This window comes from Mirounga angustirostris, unplaced genomic scaffold (genome assembly GCF_029215605.1).
Source record: "Mirounga angustirostris isolate CCGP_5_RB_7025 unplaced genomic scaffold, mMirAng1.0.hap1 SCAF_17, whole genome shotgun sequence".
NCBI classification, from domain to species: domain Eukaryota; kingdom Metazoa; phylum Chordata; class Mammalia; order Carnivora; family Phocidae; genus Mirounga; species Mirounga angustirostris.
In genome coordinates this window covers 12,339,137-12,356,087 of record NW_026991725.1, presented here as the reverse complement: position 1 = coordinate 12,356,087, position 16,951 = coordinate 12,339,137, and the positions used below count along the sequence as shown (strand labels likewise).

Genomic DNA, 16,951 nt, shown 5'->3' with positions numbered 1-16,951 from the left:
AAAACCATTGCCCCACATTATCCCCCTCCCTGAAAGATTCGGGTGGGCCAAAATAATCTCATTTTCTTTTGTAATAGGCTGTCCAGACTGGCAGACGAAGGAGATACCCTGTGTCTGGAGTGCAATAAAGCCTTTGGTCTACTTCTTAAGACATCTTTGAGGACAATGTGGGAAAATGTGGAGGAGACTGGTGAGGAAGGAGGCAGGACAAGACATGATGATGAGTTACTCCAGATACTCCAGAGGCACAGGTAGGACGAGTGGCAGTTAGATGGCCGTACCCCCAGAGTACAAATCTGGCAGGAGGTCTCTACTGAGGAGCCACAGAGTTCTGCCGAGTTTGACCTTTCAGTCAATGGTGTGGAAGATGGTGTAATCCAGTCCAGTAGTGTCACAGAGCTGGGGAGATGGCAAGTACACTGGATAACAAAATGAAGACCCAACATGATCTTGACCAACCAGAAACAGACATTAAGTCTAAAATCGAGCATGTGGTCACCGCATATGGTTGTGTAATCTGTTCCCTCTCCAAGTGCATCTTGTAGGTTGAGGGACTAAACTGGAGCTGAGGGGCGCCTGGGTGGCTCAGTCATTAGGCGTCTGCCTTCGGCTCAGGTCATGATCCCGGAGTCCTGGGATCGAGCCCTGCATCGGGCTCCCTGCTCTGTGGGAAGCCTGCTTCTCCCTCTCCCACTCCACCTGCTTGTGTTCCCTCTCTGGCTGTGTCTCTCTGTCAAATAAATAAATAAAATCTTTAAAAAAATAAAAATAAATGGGAGCTGAAATGAAGGCACGCCACTCAATTTTAACCACAGGAAGAGGAACACTTTCTGAAGTTCACCTTGAAGGTATTTTTAGAACTTGCAGCTCTGCTCTTTATTTTTTTTAACTGAGGTAAAATATATACAACATAAAAATTGCCATTTTAATCATGTAAAAAATTTTTAATTGTGGTAAAACATTGATGATGTAAAATTTACCATTTTAATAATTTTTCATTGTACGGTTCAGTGACATTAAGTACATTCACATTTTGTGCAACCATTAGCAATATCTATTTCCAAAACATTTTCATCACCCTAAACAGGAACTGCACCTATTAAGCAATAATTCCACATTTCCCCCTTCCCTCAGCCCCTGGTAACCTCTAGCCTCCTCTCTGTCTCTTAAGAATGTTCCTATTCTAGATATTCTAGATTCTGTGGAATCCTACAATATTTGTCCCTTTGTATCTAGCTTATTTCACTTAGCATAATGTCTTCAAGTTTTATCCATGTTGAAGAACTTCGTTTCTTTTTATGGCTGAATAATATTCTCTTGTACATGTGAACCATAATTTATTTATACATGCATATGTTGATGGACACGCAGGCTGTATCTACCTTTCAACTATTGTGAATAATGCTCTAATGAACATGGGTATGCAAGTGTCTGTTTGAGACCCTGTTTTCAATTCTTAGGGGTATATACCCAGGAGTACAATTCCTGGATCATGAGGTAGTTCTTTAGTTTTTTGAAGGACTGCCGAACTGTTTTATACAGTGGCTGCACCATTTTAGGTTCCCAACCGGTATGCAAGCATTCCAGTTTCTCCATATCCTTGCCAACACTTGATTGTGTTTTGTTTTGTTTTAATTCTAGCCATCCTAGTGGGTATGAAGTAGTATCTAATATGATTTTGATTGGAATTTCCCTAATGATTAAAAATGTTGAGCGCTTTTATTCATGTGCTTTTTGGTTATTGGTATATCTTCTTTGGAGAACTATCTATTCACAATCCTTTACCCATTTTAATTAATTAATTAAAAAAATTTTTTTAGAGAGAGAAAGAGAGCACGTACGCTCTGGGAGGGGAGGGGCAGAGGGAGAAAGAGAGAGAAACTTAAGCAGACTCCATGCTCAGCGCTCAGTGGAGCCTGACGGGAGCCTCCATCTCACGACCCTGAGATCATGACCTGAACTGAAATCAAGAGTCAGATGACCTGAGCAAAATCAAGAGTCAGATGCTTAACCAACGAGCCACCCAGAGGCCCCTCCTTTGCCCATTTTTAAATTGGATGTTTGTCTCTCTGCTGCTGAGTTATAGGAGTTCTTTATATGTTCTGGATATTAAACCCTTATCAGATTTGTGATTTGCAAGATTTTTTTCCATTCTGTTGGTTGCTTTTTCACTCTCTTGATGATGTCTTTTGATGCACGAAAGTATTAAATTCTGTGAAGTCCAATTTATTTATTTTTTTCTTTTGTCACTTGTGCTTTGGTATCATATTGAAGAAACCATTGCCAAATCTAAAAGTCATGAAGATTTTCCCCCCATGATTCCTTCTAAGAGTTTTACAGTTTTAGCTCTTAAATTTAGGTCATTGATCTATTTTGAGTAATTTTTATATACAGTATGAGGTAAAAGTCTAACTTCATTATTTGCATAGGGATGCCCAGTTTTTCCAGCCCCATTTGTTGATAAGACTGTCCTTTCCTTATTGAATAGTTTCAACACTGTTGTGGAAAATCAATTGACCACAGATGTGAAGGTTTATTTTTGGGCTCTCAATTCTACCCCACTGGTCTATACCTCTATCCTAATGCCAATGCCACTGTTTTAATCATATTAATTTTGTAGGATGTTTTGAAATTGGGGAACATGAGTTTTCTTCTTTTTTAAGATTGTTTTTGGCTATGTAGGGTTCCTTGAAATTCTATATGAATTTTAAGATGTTTTTTTTTCATTTCTGCAAAAAAACAAAAACAAAAACAAAAAACCACCATTGACCCATTACTTTTTTTCTTTTTTTTTAGAGAGGGAGAGAGGGGTGGGGGAGGGACAGAGCGAGAGGGAGAGAGAGAATCCCAAGCAGGCTCCACACCCAGCACGGAGCCCAATGTGGGGCTCTATCTCACAACCCTGAGATCATGAACTGACCCAAAATCAAGAGTTGGACACTTAACCGACTGAGCCACCCCTGACCCACCACTTTTGATTAAAAAAAAATGTCAGTGTCACTGTCCACAACGGAGAGGTGATGTGGCTAAACAGCAGACCCCATAGAACCAATTTAAGTCAACAGTGTTTCATGGCTACCAAAACCAAGAGATGTTGGGTTCTAGTTAAACCAGTGAAGGAGGAGAGAGACCCCTGTGTTCTGTGCTCTACTCACTGAGGCTCACATTTTTCTAGAGGGCTCTTGAGACTATAGATGCTGCCCCCAGGGATAGAATAATTTATTATTATTATTATTATATTCTCACTAGTATTCTTATTAATGGAGAGCAGTTAAGGAAGTTGGAGAGATGACTGGGTGGGTTAGAGGAAGGGGTGCATGACAACTTTCAAATATTTAAATGGCTCCCCCTCTGCCTTTCTGTCTACTCTTCCACTTATAATGCAAAAGCTTTCCTACAGATGAATGAAGACAAACAGACGATCAGGAGCCAGCCCAAACTGCTCTGTCTCTAACCATTGGGGATGTTTTTAACCATTAGACTAGTTCACATCTGGAATAAGCTACCTATCTTGGGTAGGGAGGTGGTGAGTTCCCTGTCACGGGCAATGTCCAAACAGAGGCCAGGTGATGGATTACTGATTCAGTATGGCAACAGGAGTTAATGACCTCAGAGACTCTTTCAATCATGGAGCAGGGCTTATAAAAAAATTTAATCTGAGCATGTGGCCACCCCCTCCTACCAGGGCATCCTCTCTGTGACAGCTGCTGCAAGGGGTGCTGGGAAGAATCTACTTGTTCAGGTGATGTTTTAATATCACTTTAAAGGGGGGCAGGGGCTCCTGGGTGGCTCAGTGGGTTAAGCGCCCTACTCTTGGTTTCAGCTCAGGTCATGATCTCAGGGTCATGAGATTGAGCCCTGCATTGGGGAGTGGAGTCTGCTTGAGATTCTCTCTCCTTCTGCTCTGCACCCCTCCCAAATAAAATAAATAAATAAATAAATAAATAAATACTTTTTAAAAATAAAAATAAAATAATAAAAGGGGGCAGGGTAATGTTCTGGGAAGAGCAGACAGACAGGTTTGAATCCCAGCTGAATCTCTAGTACATAGAGCCCTGGCAAATTTCTTAATCTCCCCATGTCTCAGTTTCCTAATCTGTACAATAGGAAAATTATTCCAACGACAGCTGGCCATGCAATCTGTTTGTTCCTTCCCAGTTCTGGTGGCACCACAACCCATAGGTCTATCCTATCTTCTGGCTGCAGGGGTGGGCATGTGACCTGGCCTGGCCAATTAGGGTTGCCTTTCTTCTGTCCACTGAGTAGATAGGTGACCTTCATAGGAACCAGTCAGAGTCTCCTCAAGTAGTTTGCTCTACATACAGAGAGCAGGCCCCTCTCTTCGCCTGGTATTGAGGGCTATAAAGGACATCTGGGCTTTGGATGCCTTGTGTATCTTTCCAGCTGTGTGGGCAGAATGTGCCTGAGCCAATACAGAGGGGAGTCAGGTTAAGAGCTGGAGCTAAGGGGCGCATGGCTGGCTCAGCCGGTAGAACAGATGACTCTTGGTTTCAGGGTTGTGAGTTCCAGTCTCACATTGGGTGTGGAGCCTACTTTACAAAAATTTTAAAAGAGCTGGAGCTAGTGAGGGGCTAGCTCAGTTGGAAGAGCCTGTGTCTCTTGATCTTGGGGTTGTGAGTTTGAATGCCACAATGGATATGGAGATTACTTAAAAAAATAAACTTTTTTTTTTAAAGAATTTCTTTATTTGAGAGAGAGAGAGTACAAGTACAGGGGAGGGGCAGAGGGAGAGGGAGAAGCAGGCTCCCAGCTGAGTTAGGAAGCCTGACGTGGGGCTCAATCCCAGGACCCTGGGATCATGACCTGAGCCGAAGGCAGATGCTTAACCAACTGAGCCACCCAGGCTCCCCCCAAAATAAATAAACTTAAAAAAAAAAAAAGAGCTGGAGATAGTGAGAGATAGCCCAGACTAATCTGACTCCCTGGATCCAGCTATGCCTAAAGTCCACTCCTGTTTTTATCAGTTATGTGAGCAATAAATTCCTTTTTTGGCTTAAGCTAATCTGAGCTGGGCTTCTGTCAGTAGGAGCCAAAAAAGGCCTGACCAGTATATTTTTCTGCAGGGCAGTTGTGTGGATTAAAAGAAATCATATTGCAAAGTACCTAGTACCTAGCAAGCATTATGTGAGAGACTAACAAGCCTGCCTGGTTTTCTGGTGTAACCATACCGACAATAGTTGCAGATGGGAATGGACTGTTTGTGCGGGTGAATGAGGGAAGTGAGCACATGATCACAGCTGGGCCAAACTGTTTCTCTGGGTTGTTCTGAGGAGAGCGGCAGGGCCACTAAGCTGATTTCCATAGCCAAGCTCCCTGTCCCATGAAGAACCCCATGTATGGTAGGAAAGAATGAAACCAACATGCAAAGAAAAACAAATGAGAGAGGAGAACAAGAGTGGGAGAGTCCAGGACATGTGTGTCCCTGGCTGTCAGCATTCTGAAGACTGGCTGCCCCCTCCCCTGCACTTCTAAGTACCATATGCTCCAGTGAACTGCTCCTTCTCTTCAGCTTGAACTGGATTTCTGTCCCATGCTACAGAAGGATTCTTGACTAATGTGCCTCTGGAGGCCAGCTGAGGTGAGGCCATAAAAGACCCACTGGGTCAGCTCTGCAGCTGGGATGGTCTGTCCCTCATTCCTGGCATGGGAAAAGCTAACATCCTTTCCTGTCAAGCAGCTCTCACATCCAGGGTCTGAGGCAGCCTGGGTCCTGGAGGGGGACAGACAGGACTGATGCAGGGCACTGCCATCAAGTCTACTGCCCTCTCCAATTGCCACCTTTCAAATCCTTGACTAAACTGTTCCCTTGTCTATCAACAGTGTCCTATCTGACAGGTGGGCCTATTGTAATGACTGCATGGTGAATAAACTTGCCTCCCCCACCTTCTGTCTAGCTTAGGGAAGAGGTTCGGTCCCCCCTCACCGTGGCTGGTGAGGGTGAGAGCATGAATGGTCTGGGTTGAGCCGCCATGACAGATTTGACAGGTGGAGGCAGAGTCCAAGCTTGGTGACACTCGGGGCACCCCTCTGAGGCTTCACCGTACTCTACCCCGGGTGCCTAGCACAATGCCATCCATGCCTTCATTCATGTGTTACTCAATGAACATTTGCTGAGCAGGTGCTAAGTGCTGGGCACTGTGCTAGGAACAATACAATGAATAAAACAAAGCTCACATTCTAATGAGGGGAGACAATAAATAAAGTAAAAAATGCATAGTGTGTCAGATGTCAGTAATGACAACAACAATCAAAGAGGAGAGTGGAGAGGGTGAGGATGGGTTACAATTTTGTAAAGCCTAGCCTTTCTAAGCAAGAAATTGGGGAGCAAAGAGGAGCATGCCTGGCATATTCCAAAAATGGCAAGGAATTGCTGGTGGGAATATAAAATGGTACAGCCACTTTGGAAAACAGTTTGGCAGTTTCTCAAAAAGTTGAACAGTTACCATTTAACCCAGCAGTTCCACTCCTAAACATCAACTCCAAGAGAAATGAGAACACATGTCCACATAAAGACTTCACATGAAGGACCACAGCAACATTATTCACAATAGCCAAAAAGTGGAAACAAACCAAATGTCCATCCAAAAGACAAATGGAGAAACAAACTGTGGTATATCCATACAGCGGAGTATTATTCAACCTTACAAAGGAATGAAAGCACTGATACATGTTACAATGTGGATGAGCCTTGAAAATCCTACATTAAATGAAATAAGCCAGCCACAAAAAAACCCACAAATTGTATGATTCCATTTATATGAAATGTCTTGAATAGGCAAATCTACGGAGACAGAAAGTAGATTATTGGATGCCAAGGGCTGGGGGCAGGGGCAGTGACTGCTAATGGGTCAAGGTTTGGTTTGGGGATGATGGAAATGTTCTGGAATTAGATAGTGGTGATTGTTATACAACCTTATGTTGTAAAACCCACTGAATTGTTACACTTTAAAGGGTGGATTTTATGGTATGCAAATTATATCTCAATTTTTAAAAAGAATGAAAAAAACCCCAAAAAACCAAGGAGACCAGGGCCTCTGAGAGAGCGAGGATGAAGCCCGGCATACAATAGTGTAGAAGCTGTTTAATACCTATTTGTTGAAGTCATGTAAAAGCGAGAAAGTTAAACTCTTCGTGGCCTCTGCCTTTTTCACCATGGGGAAGAGACCTCTGGCTCCCCACATGGTGAGAAGCAGGCTTGGCTAGTTCTGGTGTGTGAACAGGTGAAGGTTCTCCGGCACATCCCTCCTGCGGGGAAAGACCGATGAACTCTGGGGAGGAGCCACCTGAAGCAAGGAAGAGCCAGGTGATTTAGAATGAAATCATCTCAAGCTCCATGTTCGGCTTCCCTGGGCTCATCCGTCCTTCACGTTTCCCATTTGTGGAGCCCGCACCGGGCTCTCTGAACTCAGTGGTCCTGCCTGTCAATAGGGGAGAAGGGAAATCTCAGCCCTGGCCCGGGGCTTACGAAGCAGTGCCTTTGTGTGATGGGGCAGGGGACTTCTGGGCCTCTGAAGTGAAGCCTTGGGACCCAGGCCAGAATCTGACCCCCAGATGCTGAAGGAAGCTGCCAGCGTGGCATCTGGGGGAGGAGACACCGCAAGTTGAATGGGCCCCCACAGCATGGATCCAAGGGAGGGAGCCCTGGGAAGGGTCAGTTGCCACCAGTGAGGTGGGAGAGTGTGGAAGGTTTGGAAAACAGGCATTGTCTGGAAAAACATTTAGGAGGTCAGCATGCAAGGCCATGGGAGGGGGCCTGAGGACAAGCTATATAGATGCCACAAGCCAGCCCAAGGCTCAGGCTCAGCCAGGACCAGGGCCCAGCCTCCATGTAAGGAAAGGCAAGGTGGGGCGGGGGTGGGGGGGGTGGGGGGTGGGGGGTGGGGTGGGGTTGGTGTGTGTGCAAGGAAAACCAGGAACCACCGTGAGAGGCAGAGCAGGGCAGGGGGATCAGGGACCAGAGTCTACTCCTGGGCCCTCGGGGAGGATAAAGAGTATACAACTTCAGGTTGTATAACAATCACCACTATCTAATTCCATTTTGGTAAAATGCATTCGTCCCTTAAACCTTAGGACAACCTGGTGGGGAGAGGGGGATGCTCTCATTACTGTTTCACAGGTGAGGAAACACTCTGTTCAGAGAGGGGGAGCCACTTGCCCCAGGTGACCCAGCGGAGGGGTGGCAGAGCCAGGGGGACATCAGGTCCATCTGACTCCACAGTCCAAGCTCTTCCCATTCTGCCCCCTGGTAAACCAAAGAATTGAAAACTGCCCCCAGTGGGGCACTCGGGAAGCCACCTGGCCTTCCAGCCTTATCACAGGTCTTGGCTCCACTGATTCCCCCCTAGGTGGTGGCCGAGGAGAAGATGGGGTGTGGTGGGGAGAGGAAGGCGTGGGGATGGGGTCATGACCCCCAGAGAAGGGCTGGATGAGTCCCAAGCCCTGGCCCCAGCACTGTGGCCAGACAGCGAGGAATTTCGGGTTGGGGGTTCCAAGGAGACCCTCTAAGGAACCAGTTCCTCTCCTCCCCAGGTCTTGCTCCTACCTCCGCCCTCCTGGACCTACCTTCCTCTCAGGGCCATTTGCCCTGAGTAAGTTCACATCTTTTCCTGAGCTGGGGATGGCGCCCCCTTCCCCACACAACCCCAGCATTTTGCCCCTGCGCTCTTGAAATGTGCTCCCATCTTTCCAGGTCACCTCTCCATGAAGTCTTCCTCATTTTCTGGCAATGTTTTGTATGTGCATTAAACATCTTCTCTGTGCCAGAAGCCCAAACCCAGCCCCAAATCTCTGGCCTGAGGAGCTGTTCCCAGCAGAGAGGGATATACCAGGACTGTGGGAGCCCAGGATTGGAGGGAGGAGGAGTCAGATAAGGCATGATGAAGTGAAGGACTTTTGGCCTGAGCCTTAGAATATAATGAAATATTCAGAGGACATGGGAGAAGGGGCAGAAGGGCATTCCAGGCAGAAGGAATGTGGGGTTGCCCTATCTTGGAGGATGACCAGCCCAAAGCCATTTATTCTCACCTCCCTGTGAACTTGCCATGTTCTTTTAAAAAAAAAAAAATTTTTTTTTTAAATTTTATTTTGGGGGCGCTTGGGTGGCTCAGTTGGTTAAGCATCTGCCTTGGGATCAGGTCATGATCCCAGGGTCCTGGGATTGAGCCCTGCATCAGGCTCCTTACTCAGTGGGGAGCCTGCTCTCCCTCTGCCTCTCCCCACCTGTTTGTGCGCTCTCTCTCAAATAAATACATAAACTCTTTAAAAATAAATAAATAAAAGCTTTTATTTTTAAGTAATCTCTACACCCAACAAGGGGCTCAAACTTACAACTCTGAGCTCAAGTGTCCCACGCTCCACCCACTGAGCCAGCCAGGCGCCCCCTGCCATGTTCTATCCTATGCCTGCCTGTGGGCAACCTGGAGGGGACGGGGCCATGCTTCCTTGGGGCCCCACAGGGCCCTGAGAGCAAGGAGCTCCAGGGGAAGGTTGGATGAGGCAAATGGGGACCGCCTTGTGTTCAGTCCCTCCTCCTGGGTCAGCTTCTGAGCCGGAGCAATACAATTCCCCACCCTCTCTGTGTGGCAGTCAGGGAGCCACGTTTCCTCTTGCCCTTTGCAGAATAAGTAGACACAAGGCCTTTTTTTTTTAGAGATGAGGACACATGAGGTTCAAGGGGTCAAAGCCACAGAGCGAGACGTGCAACTGGAATTTGAACTCAGGACTCTGGCTACACGAAGTCCGTGGTCATTCACTTCCCTCAGCCTCATTGCCTGGCAGCAGGACCTAGCCAGAAATTAGAATGGAGGCACAGGACGCAGGCTTGGATCCCCCAGAGGCAACAGTCAGGAAGGTTGGGAACAGTTGAACTGAAACAGGCCTAAGGCAGGAGGGGCAGGGACTCTGGGCCACAGAAGCCAGAGCCCTAGGTTCCAGGCCTGGACAACTCCAGATCTCCATCTAGTGGTAGGAGGTCGCCACTGCCGCGTGGCCCAGGGAGCTCGCAGGTCCCACTGAGCAGTCAGGTCACCAGCAAACCACCCTCCAGGAAGAAACACCCGTTCCCTGGGCCTGGGTTCTGTAGGAGAGAGAGGAGGCCCCGTCAAGGGACATGTCCACTGGGGTTCATGGCCCTCAGGATTTCTCTGCAGCAGAACAGTCCGCTGTGGGGGCTCTGTCCCCAGCCACAGACACCCCAACACACAGGCGCTCAAGTCTAGGCCAGCTTCCCCAGGCTCAGGGACTTGATAACCTATCACCCCAGGAGGCCAGGTCTCATTGGCCTGTGCTGGCCTCCAGGGCAGGAGGGGTCACCGAACTTTGGTTAGGTGCCCAGGACAGAGGGGAATTGGCTCTGTCTCTAGATGGCCCCCAGGACCCCATCCCCAGGAGCCCCTGGGCTCCTCTCAGGAGGAGAGCAGAGAAGCAGTATCCACTGTTCTAAATAGCATCTCAACCAAAACCAGCCTCGTGCTAGGTACTCTTATCTCCAAGGGGAGGAAGTGAAGGGGGAGGGGAAGTGATTAGCCCAAGTCACTCATTCATTGAATACTAACTATAGAGCATTGTGTGTGGGCACCTTACCCAGAAGGGAGGAGGTCAAGGGGAAGCTTCCGAGAAGGGAGCAGTAGGCCAAGTTTTGAAGGAAGACAGGAAAAGATCCCAGGCAGAGGGAAGAGCGTGTGAGTGTGAGAAAGACATGAGGCAAGATGGGCAAGATTAACCTAGACCTGGGTAGGTAGACAGTCAGGGTAGAGCCCTGGGGTGGGGTGGGGGGAATAGGGGGGCAGGGTGGGGCTCGTAGGCAGAACTCACTGTCAGGTTGAGGATTCTGGACACCAAGATCATGGGAAGCCTTTATTTACTTTTTTTTAAAGATTTTATTTATTTGTGAGAAAGATTGAGCAAGAGAGAGAGCACAGGGGAGGGCAGAGGCAAAGGGAGAAGTAGACTCCCTGCAAAGCAGGGAGCCCGATATGGGGCTCGATCCCAGGACCCTGAGATCATGACCTGAGCTGAAGGCAGACGCTCAACCGACTCAGCCACCCAGGTGCCCCCTTGGGAGGCCTTTAAATAGGGCAGTGACCCCTTCTCATCCATGTTTCAGGAAGTCTTGGCTAGCAGGAACCGTGGGTGGGCAGACCTGCTGGGAGCCTCTCAAGGGTCCCGGGTGGAGAGGCTTGCCCTGGAGTTGGGGTGGCAGGTAAAGTTGTTACTCAAGGCAGGGGCTCAGCAGCAGCAAAGGCCCAGAGGCCAGAGGGCCCCAGAGCCTCTCAAAAATAGAGCATCACCCAGCATGGCTGGAGAGAAGGGTGGAGGGCTGGGAGGGCTTGGGCGTGGAGGGCCTTTAGTCCCCTTGGGCTGCTATAACATAATACCACAGACAGGGTGCCTGAGAAACCACACGCATTTATTTCTCACAGTTTTGGAGGTTGGAAGTCTGAGATCAGAGGGCCAGCAGGGCCAGGTGAGGAACCTCTTCTGGGTGGCAGATGTCTCATCACATCCTCACATGGTGGAAAGGGGAAGGGTCTCTTTTATAACAGCACTAATCCCATTCATGAGGACTCTGTCCTTGTGACCCAATTACCTCCCCAAAGGTCTACCTCCTAATACCAGCACCTGGGTAATGAATTTTGGGATGATACAAAAATTCAGACTACAGCATTCTGGAGTATTTTCCTGCAGAGGCAAGTCCTCAGGCAAGATGTACACCCTCCCTGGGACTCAGTTTCTCAGGACAGAAAGGAGCCCCTGTTGGCCCTCAGGGGCTCTCTGTGGCCAATGCCAAGTGGACTTGGAGCAGGGGCTTCTGGGCCTGGGCAAGTATATCCTGGAGGGACCAGGTGTGGGCCCTGCTTCCAAAGGGTGTCCTTCCTTCCTTCCTTCCTTCCTTCCTTCCTTCCTTCCTTCCTTCCTTCCTTCCTTCCTTCCTTCCTTCCTTCCATTCAGCAAATGCTTTACACACGCCTGCCATGTGTTTATTAAGCAGTTTTAGGTCGGGGGACCTAGCAATAAGCCCAACAGACACCAGCCTCCCTTGAGGGAGCCAATGATCTCATAGGAGACAGAGACCTTAAACAAATATATCCCTTCCCAGAGCAGATGTGGTGATGCTGAGGGGTGGGGTGGGAATGGGCTTGGTTCCAGCAAACTGGGGGCTCAGGAGAGCCTCAGAGAGTCTGGAGAGGTGGTTTCTCTGTGGAAAACCACCAAGTGTCTTTGTGTAGGCATATCTCTGCGTGTTTGCATGCATGTGCATCCGTGTGAGTGTGCAAGTCTGTGTATGTGTGTAGGTATATCTGTGTGTTGGTATGTGTTGTTAAATGAGTGTGCCTGTGAGGGGGGGTCCATACATGTATACATCTGTGTATCTGTGGGGGGAGGGTATTAGCACACTATGTGTGTCTCCATGGGTGTGCAAGCATGGCTGTCTATAGGAGGAATCTGGGTGGGTGTCTGTGTGTGAAAGGTAGGGTGCCTACTGGGTGACTTCTAAGGGGTTTCTCAGAACTCATGATATCAATAATAAAACTAGAACTGCCATGAACACACCAGGACAGCTGTGAGAGGCCAAAGCTGGAAGGGTGGACAGCCCCTCGAAGAGGGAATAAGACCCAAAGTTGGGACAGGGCAAAGAAATGGGCCAGCCAGACCAGGGCTGAATAAGCACCAGTCCCATAAGAGCCAGCTGCATGGGGCTGGGCCAAATGCCTGGTGGGACTCAGAAACCCCAGGTTCTGTAGAGCAGGAAATCTGAGGCGTCCAGGAAAGAGCACAGGCTAGGGGGGAGCCAGACCTTGGTGTGGCTCCTGACCTGCTTCTTAGCAGCTGTGTGACCTCAGGCATGTCCAAGCCTTGGTTTTCTCCTCTGTAAAATGGGAGTAATCATACCCACTGCCCAGTGCCTAGAACTAATAAGAAAATGCAAGCCCAGTGTGAAGCACACAGTAGGGGCTCTACAGCTCCTCCCCTTAGGGCCTGAGGATATCTTACGCTCTTTGGGATGGAAATCAATAATAAGGAGAGCAAACCTGATCCATGTCTGAGCTAAGCCCTTGCTAAGTGACATCTCAGGTAACCCATGGACACTCCTGCTATGGTTTCACACAGAAGTCTCTGCCCCCACCAGGGGTCCCTGGCAGGCCCTGCTGGGCTGATGTGAAGCAGGGAGGCCACTCTGGCCCTGGTCTCCTGCATTAGGCTCTGAGTCGGCCTGCTGCTTTCATGGAAATGCCTTCAGCTGGGCCAGAGGGTGTTTGCCCAGACTCCCTGCCCTTTCCCAGCCGTGGCTGACTTTACCCCTGATCCCTTATCAGCTCACATTTCCAAGGATCAGGCCCATGGGATTTCAAAAGACCTCCTCCTTTATTCACTGGCTAGCCTGAGGCATCTCCTTTTATTTCTCTGAACCTCAGTGTCTTTATCCCTGAAATGGGGATTCATAGCCAACACCCTGCCAGTGAAGGTTCAGTGGGAGCCCATGGGTGCAGGTGCTTTGAATAAAGCCTTCCACACAGGTAAGGAGTTAGCCTCTTGGGTATCCCAGATGTGGGGGGCATCCTTCAACATGGGCATTAGAATGTCCCCCCTTGGTGTCCCCTGGTCTCCTTAGGAACTCAACACACTGGTGCCAGGTGGCCAAGTCACCCTCCACCAGTCTGTGGCTTGCCTACAGTTTGCTCCAAGGTGGAAAGTAAGGGAGGAAATAACCACGTCCCACAAGGGTTTGAGGCAGCTGGAACCAGTCACTTCCCCGAGAACTTCAGGACCTGGAATGCACTTCCCCAGTTGTGAATTCATCCTGGCCACCAGCCCTGCCCCCAAACCAAGCACGCCAGCAACAACAGTACCCCTCAGGCTTAGGTTCCTCAAACACTAAATAGAAGTAGAGGCTCTGCCTCTTGTAGGAAGTAGTTGAGGTGCGGGATCCCTGGGGATTGGACCCAGGTCGAGGGGTCACTCACAGATCCAATTGATTTTGGCCCAAACCACTTATTCTCAGGAAGAGGATTCTGGGGCCCAGAGAAGAAAGTCACATTGTCCATGGTCTCACAGCTGGAGCCAGAGCTTAGCCTCCTACCTACTCCCCTGCTAGCAGTAGATGAATGTGTAGATAACTATTGAAGTACCAAAGGTTTGATCCTATCCTGCGTGTTAGACATTGAAGAGGAGGGAGCTGGAAGCCTAGTGCAGGGAAGACACCTGGCTGGGGTCACAACAAGCTGGTGACTGTATCCTGTTGGAAATCACCCTAGCTGGTGTGGACTGGGCTGCTTTCTAGCTATGTGCCTTTAGTTAATAATAAAGGAGATGATCTCCCAGAGTGCCAGAGCTCATCCAGGAACGTTAAGGGTCAGCTGGAATCAGACTTCCAAAGCCTTCCCCCCACCCCAAATCAAAGTAGCAATCTGGCCTCACCTTTCCCCTCCCGTTCAAACTTGACCCAGAGCCTTGGTGGCTTTTAACCCAAGGGAGAGATTCTCAGGCTGCCGGCTGTGCTTTCCCCATTCCCCACCACCTCCCACTGGAATAATGCAGCCCCAAAGCTTCCCCAGGGCTTCTGGAGCCCAGGAGTTACAGCAGGTCACCAGAGCAGCTCCGCAGGGCTCGTCCCAGGGGCCCCATCCTGTACGCCCCCACCCCACACCCCCCCGCCCCCGGCCCAAGACCGCAGTGGAAACGGTGTGGAGCTGGAGGAAGGAGTTTAGGCTGACTTCTGGGCGGGAGGAGCACTGGATCCCGCCCTTCGGCCGCTGAGCTGCCTCAGCCTCCTATCCCGCACCGCTGCACCGTCCAGTCGGCCCCGCAGGCCAAAGCAGTTTGTCGGGCATGCGGGGGACCCAAGCCCATACCCCCGCTTGACAGGCATGGAAGGCCAGAGTCGGGACCTTGGGAAGTCCCCAGCCCAGCCGGGCACACAGAAGGTAGCCGGGTGGTTTTTCAGCCAGGGTCTCGCAGGTCGGGGAGCTGGCACCCTAGGACAGTCCCAAGGGGAAGGAAAGAAGCCTCGCTCGTGGTCGTGTGTCTGCAGCCCCACCACAGCCCCATTCGGCCTCTGCGGAGCCTCTTGGTCCCTCTGGTGCTTGTACCCGTCTGTAGGCCTGGAACTACGTCAGTCGTGGCCCTGTCTTCATGCCCATCTGTGGATCTCTGCGCCCACCTCCTGCTCTAGCCTGGGGCCGGCCGGCCGGCCGCGGTCTGGCCCCTGGCCTGGAGCGCCATCTCGTGGGCACTTGGGGAGTTGTCGCGGCTCGCGGACGGGGCAAGCAGCGGGTTTGCTTTGGGCGGGGAACTGCGGAAGGTACCCAGGGGAGGAACCGGGAAAAGAGCAGCGGCCGTCGCCTCCGGGAACCGGGTGCTTCGGAGTGGGGGTGGGGGTGGGGCGAGCAAATCTGAGCCTCCGAGAGCTCAAAGGGAGCTCCAAGAGCAAATCAGAATCCCCGAACCCGACGTTGACATCAACGCATTCACCGAGGGCTGACCAGGCTGCACTCCCGAGGGCGCTCTCCGGGGAGTGCCCGGAGAGGACCCGGAGCTCAGGTTCCTTTCCCTTTGCCCTCTTCCCTCTGCTGTCCAGTCCCTAGAACACGAGCGCTCGGCCCCTCGCCGGCCCCTGCCTGCTGGGCTGGTGCTCCAAACGTTGAGATCCAGGTCGGCAAAGGAGAGGAAAGAGTGGGGTTGGATTTGGGGTACTTCCCAAAGCTGGGAAGAAGGCAGGCTCAGCGTTTAGACTTCGATCTCATGGAGACTCTGTCCCTCGAACCATCCAATATCCGGGAAAAGGGGGGGTGGTGGGGAACTCGAGCCGAGGCATTCACCTGTGTAGGTCCTGGGCAGCAGGAAGCCGAACGTTCCCCTCCAGCTTCAAGGGATGCCCTGAGTGGGCCTTCACGGTACGCGGGAGAGGCGGACCCCAGTTCAGCGCCTCTGGGTGGCGGGCGGGGCCAGGCCACGAATGCTGTACATTTCCTCCGCCGCCGCGTTTGGGGTGGGGGGGAGGATAGCTGGAGGGGCTCGGAAGACGGTTAACCTAAGAGGAAGTGAGTTGCTCTAGGTCTCGAGATCCGTGCTACTTCGCCGCTAGGGGTCTCACAGAGCCCCCGCACCCACGTCCCCTGGGATCCCCAAGATCCCGTGAGTCACACTCACCATCCCGCACCCACAAGCACAGTTCCCTCTCTGACCCCACAGTCTCAACGCACACGCCCCCGCAGCGAACCCTCAATTCCCATCACCCCAAACAGACCCTCCACACATATCCGCGCGCGGGCCATTCTGCCGTCTAGGGCCCCTGGTGCCAGGCCCAGAAGGGTTAAGAAGGCCTTGGGGCACCAGAGCGGCGGGATGCGAGGCGCCCGGGCTAATTGGCGATCCGGGGAACAATGAGGGATGTGAGGCAGGGGAGGCGGGTAGCTTAATTGGGCCAGGGAGGGGCCTTGCCTTCGTCTGGGGCAAGGCCCTGCTGCTGGCCGCGCGGTTCCCGCAGCCGAACTCAGGTTCGCTGCTGCGACCCAGCGGAGCGCCGCGAGGGCGACTCCGGGAGGAGACTCGCCGGTGGGGGAATGGGGGACGACTCCCCAAGCCGCACTCAGGGCCTGGGGCCTCTCGAGGCCCTGCAGCATCACTCCGCCCCATCTGGGACGCGGCAACAACCACGCGGCGAGAATGCGGCCGCAACGAGGCCGGCCACCGTGCCTAGCGTTTGCAGCGACCCTCCTCGAGATCCCCCCTCTGCACGCGGCTTGAGGTCGGTGCTGCCCCCTGGTGTCAGCCGAGTGCTGAGCACTCGCCGCCTCTTGCCCGCTTTCCTTCCTAGACGTGCAGTGAGAAGCCGGAAGAAGTGAACGCGCCCCTGCTCTTCGAATTTTTGGGGCGTTTTGAGCCCAAAGCGACCTCGAATAAGCACACTGCCACGAGGGATTCTACTTGA

At 51.1% G+C, this 16,951-nt stretch overlaps 1 pseudogene; it reads left to right on the top strand.

The window, feature by feature from the left end:
- LOC123854755 (high mobility group protein B1-like) overlaps positions 1 to 16,951 on the top strand; it is a 29,012-nt pseudogene extending 12,061 nt beyond the window's left edge.